The sequence below is a fragment of the Melanerpes formicivorus genome, unplaced genomic scaffold, assembly GCF_026170545.1.
Source record: "Melanerpes formicivorus ecotype bairdi unplaced genomic scaffold, bMelFor1.0.p_v2 SCAF_33, whole genome shotgun sequence".
NCBI classification, from domain to species: Eukaryota; Metazoa; Chordata; class Aves; order Piciformes; family Picidae; genus Melanerpes; species Melanerpes formicivorus.
The window spans coordinates 26888-43018 of record NW_027142385.1 but is presented as its reverse complement, the minus strand read 5'-3'; the positions used below and the strand labels follow the sequence as shown (position 1 = coordinate 43018).

General features: G+C 52.0%; 1 long non-coding RNA gene across 1 annotated transcript; it reads right to left on the bottom strand.

The window, feature by feature from the left end:
- Window positions 1–11318: 11318 nt before the first annotated feature.
- LOC137449791 (uncharacterized) lies at window positions 11319–15849 on the bottom strand. Its single transcript, XR_010989495.1, has 4 exons — window positions 15203–15849; window positions 14615–15104; window positions 13569–13663; window positions 11319–13284 (listed from the first exon to the last, which is right to left on the bottom strand). It is a non-coding gene; the product is annotated as an uncharacterized lncRNA (long non-coding RNA).
- Window positions 15850–16131: the final 282 nt, after the last annotated feature.

The window sequence follows — 16131 nt, the reverse complement described above, 5'->3', positions numbered from 1 at the left end:
ACATTTAGCAAATCCAAAGTGCTGGGTGCTGCACACTGGCCACACCAACCCCAGGCAGTGCTACAGGCTGGGGACAGAGTGGCTGAGAGCTGCCAAACAGAAAGGGACCCAGGGGTGCAGCTGGCTGAACATGAGGCAGCAGTGTGTCCAGGTGGCCAAAAAGGCCAATGGCATCCTGGCCTGCAGCAGGAACAGTGTGGCCAGAAGGAGCAGGGAAGTCATTCTGCCCTGTACTCAGCACTGGTTAGGCCACACCTTGAGTCTTGTGTTCAGTTCTGGGCTCCTCAGTTACAGGAGGACATTGAGAGACTTGAAGGTGTCCAGAGAAGGGCAAGAAAGCTGGGGAGGGGTCTGGAGCACAGCCCTGTGAGGAGAGGCTGAGGGAGCTGGGGTTGCTTAGCCTGGAGAAGAGGAGGCTCAGGGGAGACCTTATTGTTCTCTCCAACTCCCTGAAGGGAGGTTGTAGCCAGATGGGGGTTGGTCTCTTCTCCCAGGCAAGCAGCCCCAGAACAAGAGGACACAGTCTCAAGCTGTGCCAGGGGAGGTTTAGGCTGGAGGTTAGGAAGAAGTTCTTCATAGAAAGAGAGCTTGGCCATTGGAATGTGCTGCCCAGGGAGGTGGTGGAGTCCCCATCCCTGGAGGTGTTCAAGAGGGGATTGGATGTGGCACTTGGAGCCATGGTTTAGTAGTCATGAGGTGTTGGGTGACAGGTTGGACTTGATGATCCTTGAGGTCTCTTCCAACCATATTGATTCTATGATGCTATGCTGTTTCCTGTTGCCTTAGTGTTTCTTCAGCCAAAGACTTTCTATAGTCCACAGAAGTAATCAAGAGTGATGACTAGAGGGCAAGTGGGCAGGTGTCACTCTGCTGTCTGAGCCTGTTGGCATGGCTTCTGGAATTCCCTGTAAATCCTGCTGCGTGGGAAGGCTGTGAGGTGGCAGGGAGCAGCCCTCTGCGACACTCTGCTTGCACACCTGGAGCATGGCTCTCTAAGAACTGTGGGGTGGGCTCCCAGCTGACTGCCTGGCCCAGAGTAAATGGAGGAAAAAGGGAAAGGAAATCAGAGGTATTTGGGTTTGGTGAAAAGCCAGGTGGGAAAACCCAGAACGGGGAGAATGGTGACAAGTGGCGTGTCCTGGCTGGTCTCTCTTTTGCTCTCTGTCTCACAGATCAGAGATTAATGACATACAAGAATGGGAGATGGCAGGCAAGGAAGAAATAATGCCACCTGCTCAGAGGTATGTTGTATTGGAGTCTGGAAGTGTTGTGGGTTTAAGACTGGATGTCTGTCTCGGGCCGGAGACACAGTTCTTTCAAATATTCCCGTGTTGTGAAATGAGAGGCAGAAACAAGGCCAAAGTATCAACAGCTAGACTATTTATTACAGAAACAAAGTGGAAATAAGAAGGGGAGAGGGAGAAAATGGAGAGAGAGAGAGAGAGGGAGAAAAGGGAAGGAATTAGAGAGAGAGATAAAAGGAGAAAGTCGTAAAGAGATGATATTACCAACGGTCAGGGGTGGAGAGAGTCCAAGATGCGTTGTGCTGCCCCGTGATGTTCCAGCGTGTGGTGCCGTCTTCTCTCTTCTACTTTGACAGTGTCACTCAGGTCTTTTTATACAGCTTTTAGAATAGAATAGAATAGAATAGAATAGAATAGAATAGAATAGAATAGAATAGACCAGACCAGGTTGGAAGAGACCTTCAAGTTCATCACATCCAACCTATCATCCAACACCACCTAATCAACTAACCCATGGCACCAAGCACCCTGTCAAGTCTCCTCCTGAACACCTCCAGTGATGGTGATTCCACCACCTCCCCAGGCAGCACATTCCAGTGGGCAATCACTCTCTCTGTGTAGAACTTCCTCCTGACCTCCAGCCTGAACTTCCCCTGGCGCAGCCTGAGACTGTGTCCTCTTGTTCTGGTTCTGGCTGCCTGGGAGAAGAGACCAACCTCTGCCTGTTTACAACCCCCCTTCAGGTAGTTGGAGAGAGCAATAAGGTCACCCCTGAGTCTCCTCTTCTCCAGGCTAAGCAGCCCCAGCTCCCTCAGCCTTTCCTCATAGGGCTTGTGTTCCAAACCCCTCATCAACCTCGTTGCCCTTCTCTGGACTCATTCCAGCAAGTCAACCTCCTTCCTAACCTGAGGGGCCCAGAACTGGACACAGGACTCCAGGTGTGGCCTAACCAGTGCAGTGTACAGGGGCAGAATGACCTCCCTGCTCCTGCTGGCCACACTGTTCTTGATGCAGGCCAGGATGCCATTGGCCCTCCTGGCCACCTGGGCACACTGCAGGCTCATGTTCAGCCTACCATCAACCAGCACCCCCAGGTCCCTCTCTGCCTGGCTGCTCTCCAGCTACTCTGACCCCAGCCTGCAGCACTGCATGGGGTTAGTCTTTAGGTATGTCAGGAATTCCAGGGGCAAGGAAATAATCCAGGTATCCGTTTCCCTGGAAATCTTTCTGTGTATTGCTGTGTGTTTGGGCAAGATTTTGGATGGTTTGGGGGGATGGGACCTCCGTCTCCTCCCCCCCCCCCCCCCCCCCCGTCTCCATCCAGACAAGCCCCTCACATCCATTACACATCATTGTCTACCCTTTCCAGGGTACTTGATGGGTGGAGATTATCTTGTCCTGAAGGAGTGAATGGCTGGGTCATTGTTGTAGGCCAGCTGTGGCCCAGTGTGCAATGTTATCTTTGCACCTTCCAGGAGTCGTTCCAGTGGCTCTGTCAGCTATTGTCTGCGCAAGCAGCAAGTGATTTTATCTTTGTTGACTCACACCAAGAGAGACAAACTTGTAGTCTCTCACACTGTCTTAACCATAGAGTTGAAAAGTCCTCCAAAGGACTAGGTTAGGCACTGGAAACTCTAATCTTTTGTTATTTGATCCCAAAAGTCCTGCATCTGCCATCTAAAGAGGATGCAGAGCCAGTTTGTCCCTTTCTGCCTTGCTCTCACTTCCCAGTGCAGATCACAGGCTCACATAATGTCAGGGGTTGGAAAGGAACTCTGAAGACTGAGTCCAACCCCCCTGCCAGGGCAGGACCATAGAATCCAGCACAAGTCACACAGGAGCACATCCAGGCAGGTCTTGAAAGTCTCCAGAGAAGAAGACTCCACAACCTCTCTGGGCAGCCTGCTCCAGTGCTCTGTGACCCTCAGATCTCTTATCTCATGCAATGTGTGGGAGGTTTGCAGCCTGGCTCCACATTGGCAAAGCTGCTTTGGTAGCTGCACCATTTGGCTTAGCTTGGTGGGAAGGGGTCATAGAGTCAATCGGGTTGGAAAAGACCTCAGAGATCATCAAGTCCAACCTGTCACCCAGCACCTCATGACTACTAAACCTCCCTTCAGGGAGCTGTAGAAACAAGAAGGTCTCCTCTGAGCCTCCTCTTCTCCAGGCTAAGCAACCCCAGCTCCCTCAGCCTCTCCTCACAAGGCTGTGCCCCAGACCCCTCCCCAGCTTTCTTGCCCTTCTCTGGACACCTTCAAGTCTCTCAATGTCCTTCTTAAACTGAGGAGCCCAGAACTGGACACAGGACTCAAGGTGTGGCCTAACCAGTGCTGAGCACAGGGCAGAATGACTTCCCTGCTCCTGCTGGCCACACTATTCCTGATGTAGACCAAGATGCCATTGGCCTTCTTGGCCGCCTGGCTCATGTTCAGCCAGCTGTCAATCAGATAGAGATGACCTTGAAAATTGTGCCTCTGGAATGTTTTCCACTTGGGTACATAAAGGAGTCAGAATTAAATGGCAAAAGGAAAAAAGAGCCATAAGCAATCAGGTTGCCTCAGAATAGAAGGGAGTTGAAAGGGCTCTCTGGAGATCATCCCGTCCAACATCCCTGCTAAAGCAGGTTCAACCAGAGCAGATTACATAGGATGGCATCCAGGCAGGTTTGGAATGACTCCAGAGATGGAGACTCCACTAATGCTCTGGGCAGCCTGTCCCAGTGCTCCACCACCCACACAGGAACAAATTTCTTCCTCGTGTCTGCATAGAGCTTCCTATGTTCCATTTTGTGACCATTACCTCTTGTCCTGTCCCTGGGCACCACTTCAAAAATGCCCAGCTCCACCCTCCTGCCACCCACCCTGTAGGTGTTGATAAGCACAGATCAGATCCCCCCTCAAGCTTCTCATCTCCAGGCTAAAAGCTCCAAGCTCCTCAGCCTTTGTTCAGGAGGGAGATGTCCCAGTCCCCTAATCATCCTTACAACCACCTTAAACGTACATTAGACCTCACTGTCCCTCCATACCTCCAGGCATCAGCATACCCAAACATCCAAGCCTCACTCCATACCACCTCCTGCAGATCCCCCTCTTAACCTGCTACAACCCACCCACAGCAGCACCACCTTCTTCTCCCACTCCCCCTTCCATCTCCCACACAGCTGCAGAGGCAAGGCAGGGACTAATGGAGCCAATTAGCTCTCATTAATACTTTCTTGACCAAAGCAGGCCTTAGCCACCCTGGCATCCCACCTGCATGTGTCACTGCCCCGGGGGGAATTCCCCAACACCAGGTCTCTCCGCACCTTCCTCTTCAGCAAAACACAACAGCTGACAAAAACCACCCCAAAACGCTTCAGCTCTGCTTTGGTGCTTTCCACAGACTTCTGAGATGTTTAGGATGCCTCCCTCCCAACACTGGAGCCCAGCCTCCAAGTCAGGGGCAAGTTCCTACTCCTGTAAATACTTTGCTGCCTGAACCTTCACTCTGCTTTGGATGCAGGGGAGAAGAACCTACCGTCGGACTTCTGCACCCTCCCTGCCAATGATGCCCTGATCCCCATCCACAGGCATCCAAAGTCTCCCTCCACAAGTGAGTTCCTTGCTCTCAACAAGAACCTTTACGGAATGGAATGGAATGGAATGGAATGGAATGGAATGGAATGGAATGGAATGGAATAGAATAGAATAGAATAGAATAGAATAGAATAGAATAGAATAGAATAGAATAGAATAGAATAGAATAGAATAGACCAGACCAGACCAGGTTGGAAGAGACCTTCAAGATCATCAAGTCCAACCCATCATCCAACACTATCGAATCAACTAACCCATGGCACCAAGCACCCTGTCAAGTCTCCTCCTGAACACCTCCAGTGATGGTGACTCCACCACCTCCCCAGGCAGCACATTCCAGTGGGCAATCACTCTCTCTGTGTAGAACTTCCTCCTGACCTCCAGCCTGAACCTCCCCTGGCACAGCTTGAGACTGTATCTTCTTGTTCTGGTGCTGGCTGCCTGGGAGAAGAGACCAACCTCTGCTTGTCTACAACCTCCCTTCAGGTAGTTGTAGACAGCAATGAGGTCTCCCCTGAGTCTCCTCTTCTCCAGGCTAAGCAGCCCCAGCTCCCTCAGCCTCTCCTCACAGGGCTGTGTTCCAAGCCCCTCACCAACTTTGTTGCCCTTCTCTGGACATGCTCCAGCAAGTCAACCTCCTTCCTAAACTGAGGGGCCCAGAACTGGACACAGTACTTGAGGTGTGGCCTAACCAGTGCAGGGTACAGGGGCAGAATGACCTCCCTGCTCCTGCTGGCCACACTGTTCCTGATGCAGACCAGGATGCCATTGGCCCTGCTGGCCACCTGGGCACACTGCAGGCTCATGTTCAGCCAGCTGTCACCCAGTACCCCCAGGTCCCTCTCTGCCTGGCTGCTCTCAGCCACTCTGACCCCAGCCTGTAGCACTGCATGGGGTTGTTGTGGCCGATGTGCAGCACCTGGCACTTGGATGTGTTCAATCTCCTGCCCTTGGACTCTGCCCATCTGTCCAGCCTGTCGAGGTCTCTCTGCAGAGCCTCTCTACCCTCCAGCAGATCAACTCCTGCCCCCAACTTACATCAGAGAGCAAGTTACTTGCAATGCACTCTTTGTTTTCCCTGTCCTTACAGCCTTCCGTTTCTGCATCGAAGAACTTGCAAGCAGACACACCACCATAACCTATAAATCACAAATGCAGTTAGTTCTCAGGGATGAATTCCAAACACCACCATGTGCTCTGATGAAGTCACTCCAAATATTACTTGTTTTCTTAGGAATAATGCATTCCCAGAAAAATGAGGACCTTTTCTGGCTGTTTACTCAAGGAGGTACTGATCTAACTGGACTGGGTTGCTCTACAGCGAGAGAGCATCCGAGGCTCTTTCCTGTATTTATCCTCTTCTCATTCCTGTGAGACATGGGAAGTCTGCATTGGCAAATGGGAAATCATGGAGACACTACATGACTCATCTGGAGTCACACTGGAAATCTCTAGTGGGGATAGAAAAGGGAATCAAATAGATCTTTCAGAGACCCCCACTCGTCCCCTAATCTCTTCCCTCTCCCTTAACCTCTTCCCTGTCCCCTGGCACCCGGTGAGGGGTTGTTGGTCAGGAGATAATGAGAGCCCCTACCTGTGTAGTTGGTCTGCACAGAATCACCAAGGTTGCAAGAGACCTCAGAGATCATCAAGTCCAACCTGTCACCACAGACCTCATGACTAAACCATGGCACCAAGTGCCACATCCAATCCCCTCTTGAACACCTCCAGGGATGGGGACTCCACCACTTCCCTGGGCAGCACATTCCAATGGCAAATAACTCTTTCTATGAAGAACATCTGCCAAACATCCAGCCTAAACCTCCCCTGGCACAGCTTGAGACTGTGTCCTCTTGTTCTGCTGCTGTTTGCCTGGGAGAAGAGACCAACCCCCACCTGGCCACAACCTCCCTGCAGGTAGTTGCAGAGAGCAAGAAGGTCTCCCCTGAGCCTCCTCTTCTCCAGGCTAAGCAACCCCAGCTCCCTCAGCCTCTCCTCACAGGGCTGTGCTCCAGACCCCTCCCCAGCTTTCTTGCCCTTCTCTGGACACCTTCAAGTCTCTCAATGTCCTTCTTAAACTGAGGGACCCAGAACTGGACACAGGACTCAAGGTGTGGCTTAACCAGTGCTGAGCACAGAGCACAATGACTTCCCTGCTCCTGCTGGCCACACTGTTCCTGCTGCAGGCCAGGATGCCCTTGGCCTTCTTGGCTACCTGGGCACACTACTGGCTCGTGTTCAGCCAGCTATCAATCTTGCAGGGCCTCTGAAGGGTTCCCGCATGCTACACAGGCTGAGTCAGGGGTAGACACAGCTGTCACCCTGCTTGGCTTCACAGGCTGCACATCCACCTCCTGCCACCCGAAAGCACTGCTGAAGCAAGAAGCAGGTGGCAGGAGGAGCCCAGCAAAACCAAGCCCAACCTCCTCAGGGCCAGTACAGAGCCTGGGCTTTCTCTTGGGCTCCTGTGCAGTTGATTGTTTGCAGTGGAAATCCATTTGGGAACACCAAGTGGGGAATCTCCAGCCTGGCTTCCAGGCAGCAGTGTGGGGCTGGCACCAGCTGGCTCTGCCGCACACATGGTCCTTGCACCTTGGGCCTGTCTGCTGCCTGGAGAACACTCTGCTGGGGGGAATGAGCTGCACTCAGGAAAGCTGCCATGCATCTCCCCACACTCATGACTATCTTGTTGACTGTATCCATAGGGAAATTGGAGATAACACTGGGAATGTTATTGTCTGGAGGAAGGAACCCATCCCCTGCTAGAGAGAAGAATCCCTTTGCATTGGAGAAGAAAAAAAACCAACAGGGAAACCAATGAGTTTTCAAAGTAATTATTTATAGCCACTAAATTCTCACTCTGGAGAGGTTTACTTTGCATTAACATGAGCTGTCTCTGCTCTAGAATTAGAGCTATTGATCCACTCTCAATTACTCTCATCCATCTTTGTTGTTGGACATCCATGCAGGGCAGAAGTCGCTAACTAGGGACTGCAATTTACAGTCTCACTCCAGTCACCAGCAAGGAAGCCATCAGCTTGTTAGCTGCCTGCTGTGTCTTCAGACCCCCTGTGCCCAGCACTGGTTAGGCCACACCTTGAGTCCTGTGTCCAGTTCTGGGCTCCTCAGGTTAGGAAAGATGTTGAGATGCTGGAAGGTGTCCAGAGAAGGGCAAGAAAGCTGGGGAGGGGTCTGGAGCACAGCCCTGTGAGGAGAGGCTGAGGGAGCTGGGGTTGCTTAGCCTGGAGAAGAGGAGGCTCAGGGGAGACCTTCTTGCTCTCTGCAACTCCCTGAAGGGAGGTTGGAGCCAGGTGGGGGGTTGGTCTCTTCTCCCAGGCAAGCAGCACCAGAACCAGAGGACACAGTCTCAAGCTGTGCCAGGGGAGGTTCAGGCTGGATGTTAAGAAGCAATTCTTCCCAGCAAGAGAGACTGGCCATGGGAATGTGCTGCCCAGGGAGGTGGTGGAGTCCCCATCCCTGGAGGTGTTTAGGAAGAGCCTGGATGAGGCACTTGGTGCCATGGTTGAGTTGATCAGATGGTGTTGGGTGATGGGTTGCACTTGATGATCTCAAAGGTCTTTTCCAACCTGGTTTGTTCTGTGTTCTGTATTCAGACTAGCTGGAGATGATGAGAAGCAGGACTGGCCTGGAGCTGTCAGATGGGGAGGATATGGAGCCAGGCAGGCAGCCAAAACCTCCTGGAGAGTGGGTGAGCTGAGGTCAGGGCTTCCCTGATGATCCCCTCGGGATCCCACAAAGCTGCTGGAGCCACAGCAATGAAATCCCACTTGCAGCTTCTCTGGGCAGTAAATATTTGTCCCAGCTTCAAGACAGGCTGTGACGTAAGTGAACTTTTGAGAAGCATTTCTCCTTTAGCAGAGTGCCTTGATTTAGCCACCCACATTTCCTCTCTGCTATCTCCTGCAGGTCCCTAGGGCTGAGCTGGGAGTTGGGCAGAGCCAGGGAGACATCAGACCATGATTTCGTGCCGTGGCAAGGGCCTCCAAGGAGAAGACTACTGGCATGAGCCACCTTCAACAACTGTTGTAACAAGTAGGAGAGATGTGTGCCAGTGAACAATTACCAGGGGCTGTTCAAGAATGCCCTGTGAAGTCCCCTAAATAACGTTCCTATGAGTACTATGGGTGCCTGCACGTCACCCACCCTTCCCCAGAGGGGATGGGATGCCAGAGCCTGCATGCACACATGGCCATCCTGCAGAGAGAAGTCCTGATCCTCTCCCAGGCTTCATGCCATCCCACTGGCATCAGAGGTTTTCACACTGGTATGGCAGCCCACAGCTCCCCTCACCCATGGCAGTGGGAAGTGCAAACTCCAGCTGGTGCTGTCCTGAGCATCCAGATTCCCCATCCGAGGAAACTACAGTGGGCTTGAGACAGTGTTTGTTCCCAGCTGGATATCACCTGGGTGTCATCTCAAGGAAGGGCTGGGTTAGACCCTTCCTCCCATTAAACAGACACAGCACAGGAGATAAGAAATGCTGTCATGAAGCAAGAGATCACCTCCTGCAAAGGCAGGGAAAGACTTGGTAAGTTCTTGAGGTGAGGAGAAAGTTCTTCCCAGAGAGAGCTGTTATCCATGGGAATGTGCTGCCCAGGGAGGTGGTGGAGTCCCCATCCCTGGAGGTGTTCAAGAGGGGATTGGATGTGGCACTTGGTGCCATGGTTTAGTCATGAGGTCTGTGGTGACAGGTTGGACTTGATGAGCTTTGAGGGCTCTTCCAACCTTGGTGATTCTGTGATAAGGAAGAAATTCTTTACAATGAGGGTGGTGAGACACTGGAGCAGGAAGGTCATGGATGCTCCCTCCCTGGGGTGTTTCAAGTCCTTGGATGAGGCCTTGAGGAACCTGATTAGGTGGTGATGGATGATGGGTTGGACATAATGATCTTGAAGGTCTCTTCCAAGTGAGCACCAGAACAAGAGGACACAGTCTCAAGCTGTGCTAGGGGAGGTTTAGGCTGGGTGTTAGGAAGTTCTTCCCAGCAAGAGAGATTGGCCATTGGAGAGTGCTGCCCAGGGAGGTGGTGGAGTCCCCATCCCTGGAGGTGTTTAGGAAAAGACTGGATGGGGTGCTTGGTGCCACGGTTTAGTTGATTAGATGGTGCTGGGTGATAGGTTGGACTTGATGATCTCTGAGGTCTTTTCCAACCTGGTCTATTCTATTCTATTCTATTCTATTCTATTCTATTCTATTCTATTCTATTCTATTCTATTCTATTCTATTCTATTCTATTCCATTCCATTCCATTCCATTCCATTCCATTCTATTCTATTCTATTCTATTCTATTCTATTCTATTCTATTCTATTCTATTCTATTCTAGTGTGAGGTGTCCCTGCCCATGGCAGAAGGGTTGGAACTGGATGATCTTTAAGGTCCCTTCCAACCCAACCCATTCTATGAACCTACAAATTATTCTTCCATGTGAAAAGGTTTTAGTCATCCTTTATTCAATTCAACATCAGATCCTGAACCTTGGCTAATGGCTTTCTCTTACACATTCATTTGTTTGTTTGTTTTTAACTAGCTTCAGGATTAAGCATCTGAAGTGTTGTGGTTTAGTTCACACCCCCCACCTTGATGATCTTCTTTTATTTGCCCAATCTCTCTTAAAATAGCAACCAGCAGAACAATGCTGACAGAGCCATAAATCCTGCACCAGTTCAGTCTGATATTAAGAGAGTTATTCTTTGGGGAGCTTTGGATGCCGGACTGGAGCTCTATTTTTAGCAAGATCTGCATCAGAACAGACTGTCTGATGCAGTGAGCAAAGCCTGGGTGAGTGCAGGAAGGAGCTGAGCAGCATGGCTGGTGGCTCTGGACCAGGCAAAAAGACACTAGCACCACTGATGCTGGGGGCAGACACTGGACAAGTTCCAGACTGGACTCAGCAGCAGATGGGAACTGTCTTCTGGGACTGGACTCAGGAACACAGGGGTTGGAAGGAAGACAGGAATTGCTTCTGTCATAGAATTACATAGAATAAACCAGGTTGGAAGAGACCTTCAAGATCATCAAGTCCAACCCATCAACCAATCCAACACCACCTAAACATCTAACCCATGGCACCAAGCACCCCATCAGGTCTCCTCCTGAACACCTCCAATGACGGTGACTCCACCACCTCCCCAGGCAGCCCATTCCAATGGGCAATCACTCTCTCTGTGTAGAACTTCCTCCTAACATCCAGCCTAAACCTCCCCTGGCACAGCTTGAGATTGTGTCCTCTTGTTCTGGTGCTGGCTGCCTGCGAGAAGAGACCAGCATCTGCCTGTCTACAACCTCCCTTCAGGGAGTTGGAGAGAGCAAGAAGGTCTCCCCTGAGTCTCCTCTTCTCCAGGCTAAGCAACCCCAGCTCCCTCAGCCTCTCCTCACAGGGCTGTGTTCCAAACCCCTCACCAACTTTGTTGCCCTTCTCTGGACACCTTCCAGCAAGTCAACCTCCTTCCTAAACTGAGGGGCCCAGAACTGGACACAGTACTCAAGGTGTGGCCTAACCAGTGCAGTGTACAGGGGCAGAATGACCTCCCTGCTCCTGCTGGCCACACTGTTCCTGATGCAGGCCAGGATGCCATTGGCCCTCTTGACTGCGTGGGCACACTGCAGGCTCATGTTCAGCCTACCAGGGACAGAGGGACAGAGTCCTCCTGAGACAGTGGCCAGTGGCGAAGAGGCTTGACCCTGGTGATCCCTCAGTTTGCTCCTGAAGAGGACATCTGCCCTGCCCTCTGCAGCACTGGCAGCTGGGGGAGATGCAAAGTAGACCAGCAGAGAAGTTCTGTCCATTGAGTGTGGCTTTGAGGAGAGTGTTCATAGAATCATATCATAGCATCATCAAATGGGTTGGGTTGGAAGGGCCCCTAAATGTCATGCAGTTCCAATCCCCCTGCCATGGGCAGGGACACAGTATCACAGCATCACAGTATCACCAAGGTTGGAAGAGACCTCAAAGATCATCGAGTCCAACCTGTCACCACAGACCTCATGACTAGACCATGACACCTTCCACCAGCCCAGGTTGCTCATCCAACCTGGCCTTGAACACCTCGAAGGAGAGGCCATCCACAACCTCCCTGGGCAACCAGTTCCAGTGTCTCATCACCCTCACTGCAAATTTCTTCCTAATCTCCAGTCCCATTCTCCCCTCTTCCAGCTTTAAGCCATTCCCCCTTGTCCTATCACTACAAGGCCTTTCAAAAAGTCCCTTCCCAGCTTTCTTGTAGCCTGCCTCAGGTTCTGGGAGGCTGCTGAGCCTCAACAGTTAAAAATGCCATGCAAAAAGTGGATGGGAGGCAGTGGGCAGGTTCAGCAGAGCTCTGGTCATGCTGTAAGAGGCATGAGGATGTGGGAAGCATTCCCATTTTCCATCTGCTTTTAACCTAAACTGACCAAGTGCTCACCCAAGGAGGTTCTTATGCAAGCTGACTCCTTGAGTAGCTCATCACTCCCAATTTTGTCCTCAAAAGGGTTTCTTTAAAGGATAAAACATTTCGAGGCATGCCGACTCTGGGATGTTTGGGGGCTGACTCAGAGCCAACAAATAAACCAAGTGTGCTGAGAACAGTCAAAACCCAGGGATATGAAAACTGTGCATCCTGTCTGTACATCTGTCCTCCTTCAGTGATGTCACTTCTCAGCTCAGTCTCTGCCCACTGAGGCACTTTCCGAACTTCAGGGCAGGATTGCACAGCCAGGGACTGCTCGAGGCAGGGAGAAGCTGAGGAAGAGAGTTCCTGCCAAGGGCTGGGCTGCAGAAAGGCACTGCCTGAGACTTGCTCCTGAGCAGACTAAGGGCACTGCCACAGCTTGTGCCCCATCTTGGAGTGCCAGGGAGTCAGAGGTGGTACCTGCAGGGAGGAGCAGGCAGGACAGGTGATCCTCAATTGATGTCCTCTTCAGGAGCAAACTGAGGCATCACCAGGGTCAAGCCTCTTCTTCACTGGCCAGTGTCTCAGGAGGACTCTGTCCCTCCTGGCTTCCATTCCAACCCCTGTGTTCCTGAGTTCCAGAATACAGTTCCCATCTGCTGCTGAGTCCAGCCTGGAACTTGCCCAGTGCCTGCCCCCAGCACCAGTGGTGCCAGTGGGGACATCATTGCCATCAGGTCTTGGGCTCAAGATTGGTTTGTGTCACTATTTCACTAAGGTCCTTTCCAGTCCAAACTATGCTATGATTTTTATAGCTGGTTGCAGAATAGCTTTTTCTCCTGGGAAGTAACCTCTGAATCTCCCTGACATTCTCAGGGCTGGTTCTGTGTTGGTTTGCTTCAAACCTGATCTTTCACAGTTTGAGGCTTGGGAAAACGTGTTGGTGATGAACAGAAACTGCCAAGCTCCTGGTGCTGGCACTCAGGGATCCTCTGGCCTTCCCCCACTTCTCAAAGCACTGTGCAGTCTCCTTCTGAAGCTCACACACTTTGCTTGTCCTCTTTCAAGCCCAACTCTGAAAAACAAGTGGGATAAAACACCTCAAATGTATTCTTCCTCCTCTATTTACTCTTCAGGTAAAAGTCAGGACACAGAATACAGAATTAACCAGGTTGGAAAAGACCTCAGAGATCATCAAGTCCAACCTATCACCCAACACCATATCATCAACTCAACCATGGCTCCAAGTGCCTCATCCAGGCTCTTCCTAAACACCTCCAGGGATGGGGACTCCACCACCTCCCTGGGCAGCACATCCCAATGGCCAACAACTCTCTCTGGGAAGAACTTTCTCCTCACCTCCAGCCTAAACTTCCCCTGGTGCAGCTTGAGACTCAGTGTTTTCCAACCTTGATGATTCGATGATTCTATGATAGTTTCCCCCAGAATATCTTCTAGGTCATCCAAAAGGAGAATCAAAAGTAAAGAAACCTTTGGAAAGGGAAAGGTGAATGGGCAGGAGGGAAAGGGGAATGGGCAGGAGGGAAGGGGGAATGGGCAGGAGGGAATGGGGAATGGGCAGGAGGGAAAGGTGAATGGGCAGGAGGGAAAAGGGAATGGGCAGGAGGGAAGAGGGAATGGGCAGGAGGGAAAGGGGAATGGGCAGGAGGGAATGGGGAATGGGCAGGAGGGAAAGGTGAATGGGCAGGAGGGAAAAGGGAATGGGCAGGAGGGAAGAGGGAATGGGCAGGAGGGAAAGGGGAATGGGCAGGAGGGAAGGGGGAATGGGCAGGAAGGAAGGGGGAATGGACAGGAGGGAAGGGGGAATGGACAGGAGGGAAGGGGGAATGGGCAGGAGGGAAGGGGGAATGGGCAGGAGGGAAGGGGGAATGGACAGGAGGGAAGGGGGAATGGTCAGGAGGGAAAGGGGAATGGGCAGGAGGCAAAGGTGAATGGGCAGGAGGGAAAGGGGAATGGGCAGGAGGGAAGGGGGAATGGACAGGAGGGAAGGGGGAATGGGCAGGAGGGGAGGGGGAATGGGCAGGAGGGAAGGGGGAATGGGCAGGAGGGGAGGGGGAATGGGCAGGAGGGAAGGGGGAATGGGCAGGAGGGGAGGGGGAATGGGCAGGAGGGGAGAGGGAATGGGCAGGAGGGGAGGGGGAATGGGCAGGAGGGAAAGGGGAATGGGCAGGAGGGGAGGGGGAATGGGCAGGAGGGAAGGGGGAATGGGCAGGAGGGGAGGGGGAATGGGCAGGAGGGAAGGGGGAATGGGCAGGAGGGAAGGGGGAATGGGCAGGAGGGGAGGGGGAATGGGCAGGAGGGAAAGGGGAATGGGCAGGAGGAAAGGGGGAATGGGCAGGAGGGAAGGGGGAATGGGCAGGAGGGAAAGCCACCCCCCGAGTGACCTGTTTTCTCCTGCTTGTTTTCCATTCGCAGCATTCCAACTCATCACTGTCAGCATACCACAGGTTGAAATTTTGGTTACAACACTGCCACAAACACAGCCAGAACATGCAAGGAATTGGCAACTGGATTGACTCCAACCTCAGCAAATTACTGACACTGGCTGTGAAGCTGGGAGCATTTCCCACCCCTCACTCTCTGAATCCCGACATCGACCTTTAACAAGTTACACCTCCAGCGGCCAACTAACCTGCAGGGAGCACCAAGTGTCACAACCACATTTATCTGCTTTCTTTTGCTGTGTTCACCACCTGAAGCCTGTAAGATGGAGCTAGTCCCTGGACTGAAGCTTCTCCACAACCACAATTAATTCCCTTGCCTCATACTGCATTTACCAACCCTAACTTGCCTTTGGCTTGCCAAGGACGTGGCGCTCGTTCCATTACTCCTGGCTGAGTTTTTCCTTGCTCAGTGAGCTGCTCCAAGATGTTTCTGTGGAAACAGTGCTGCTAGAGAAGAGACCTTAGGGCAAACCTGGGAAGTCTGGGGTTTTTTTGTTTGTTTGCTATTTACTTTCATCTCCACCTTACCTCAGCACTGCCAAGGAGCAGGATGGTGAATTTATCGTGAATGAAGGTAAGATAATGCCTTTCACACGGGTGTCACCGGCCTAGCAGACATGCAGGAATCTGGCAGACATCTCCAGCCACTGATGGGTGTCACACAAGGTCAGGACACGGCAGGAAAAGTCCTGCATCAGTAGGAGCTACAGCTGGGGGCCACCTGCAGAAATGGAGCAGTGGAACATCCCAGCCAGCCGCCGGCAGGGCACCAGCACAGCACAACACAAGGGCAGTGGCAACGCTGAGCTGCAACATCACACTCAGCAGGCAGAGGAGAACAGTGTCACCACAGACTACTTCTTCAAAGAGAGGAGTTTCATTAAGGGGGAGGTGGGGATTAAATCAATAAATCATGAGATTACAAATTTGGCTCACAATGTGAACCAGAGAGAAGGTTTGGAGTGCTTTTGCTTTTCCCTTGGTTGTTTTGGTTTGGCTAAGCTTTGTTTTGTTTGGCTTTGGCTTGGTGTTCGTTTTGGTTTTGATTTTGTTTGGGTTTTCATTTCTGTTTCAGTGAAAGCAAACTGAGGCACTCAGTCAATCAGATCCTGGGTTGCATCAAGAGAAGTGTGGCCAGCAGGGCAAGGGAGGTGATTCTCCCTCTCTGCTCAGCTCTGGGGAGACCCCACCTGGAGTATTGCCTCCACTTCTGAAGCCCCTATCACAAGAGGGATATGGAGGTGCTGGAAGGTGTCCAGAGAAGGGCCACAAGGATGAGCAGAGGGCTGGAGCTGCTGCACTGTGAGGACAGACTGAAGGAGTTGGGGCTGTTCAGTCTGGAGAAGAGAAGGCTTTGAGGTGACTTAATTGTGGCCTGCCAGTATCTGAAGGGGGCTACAAGAAGGCTGGGGAGGGACTGCTCAGGATCTCAGGTAGTGATAGGACTAGGGGGAATG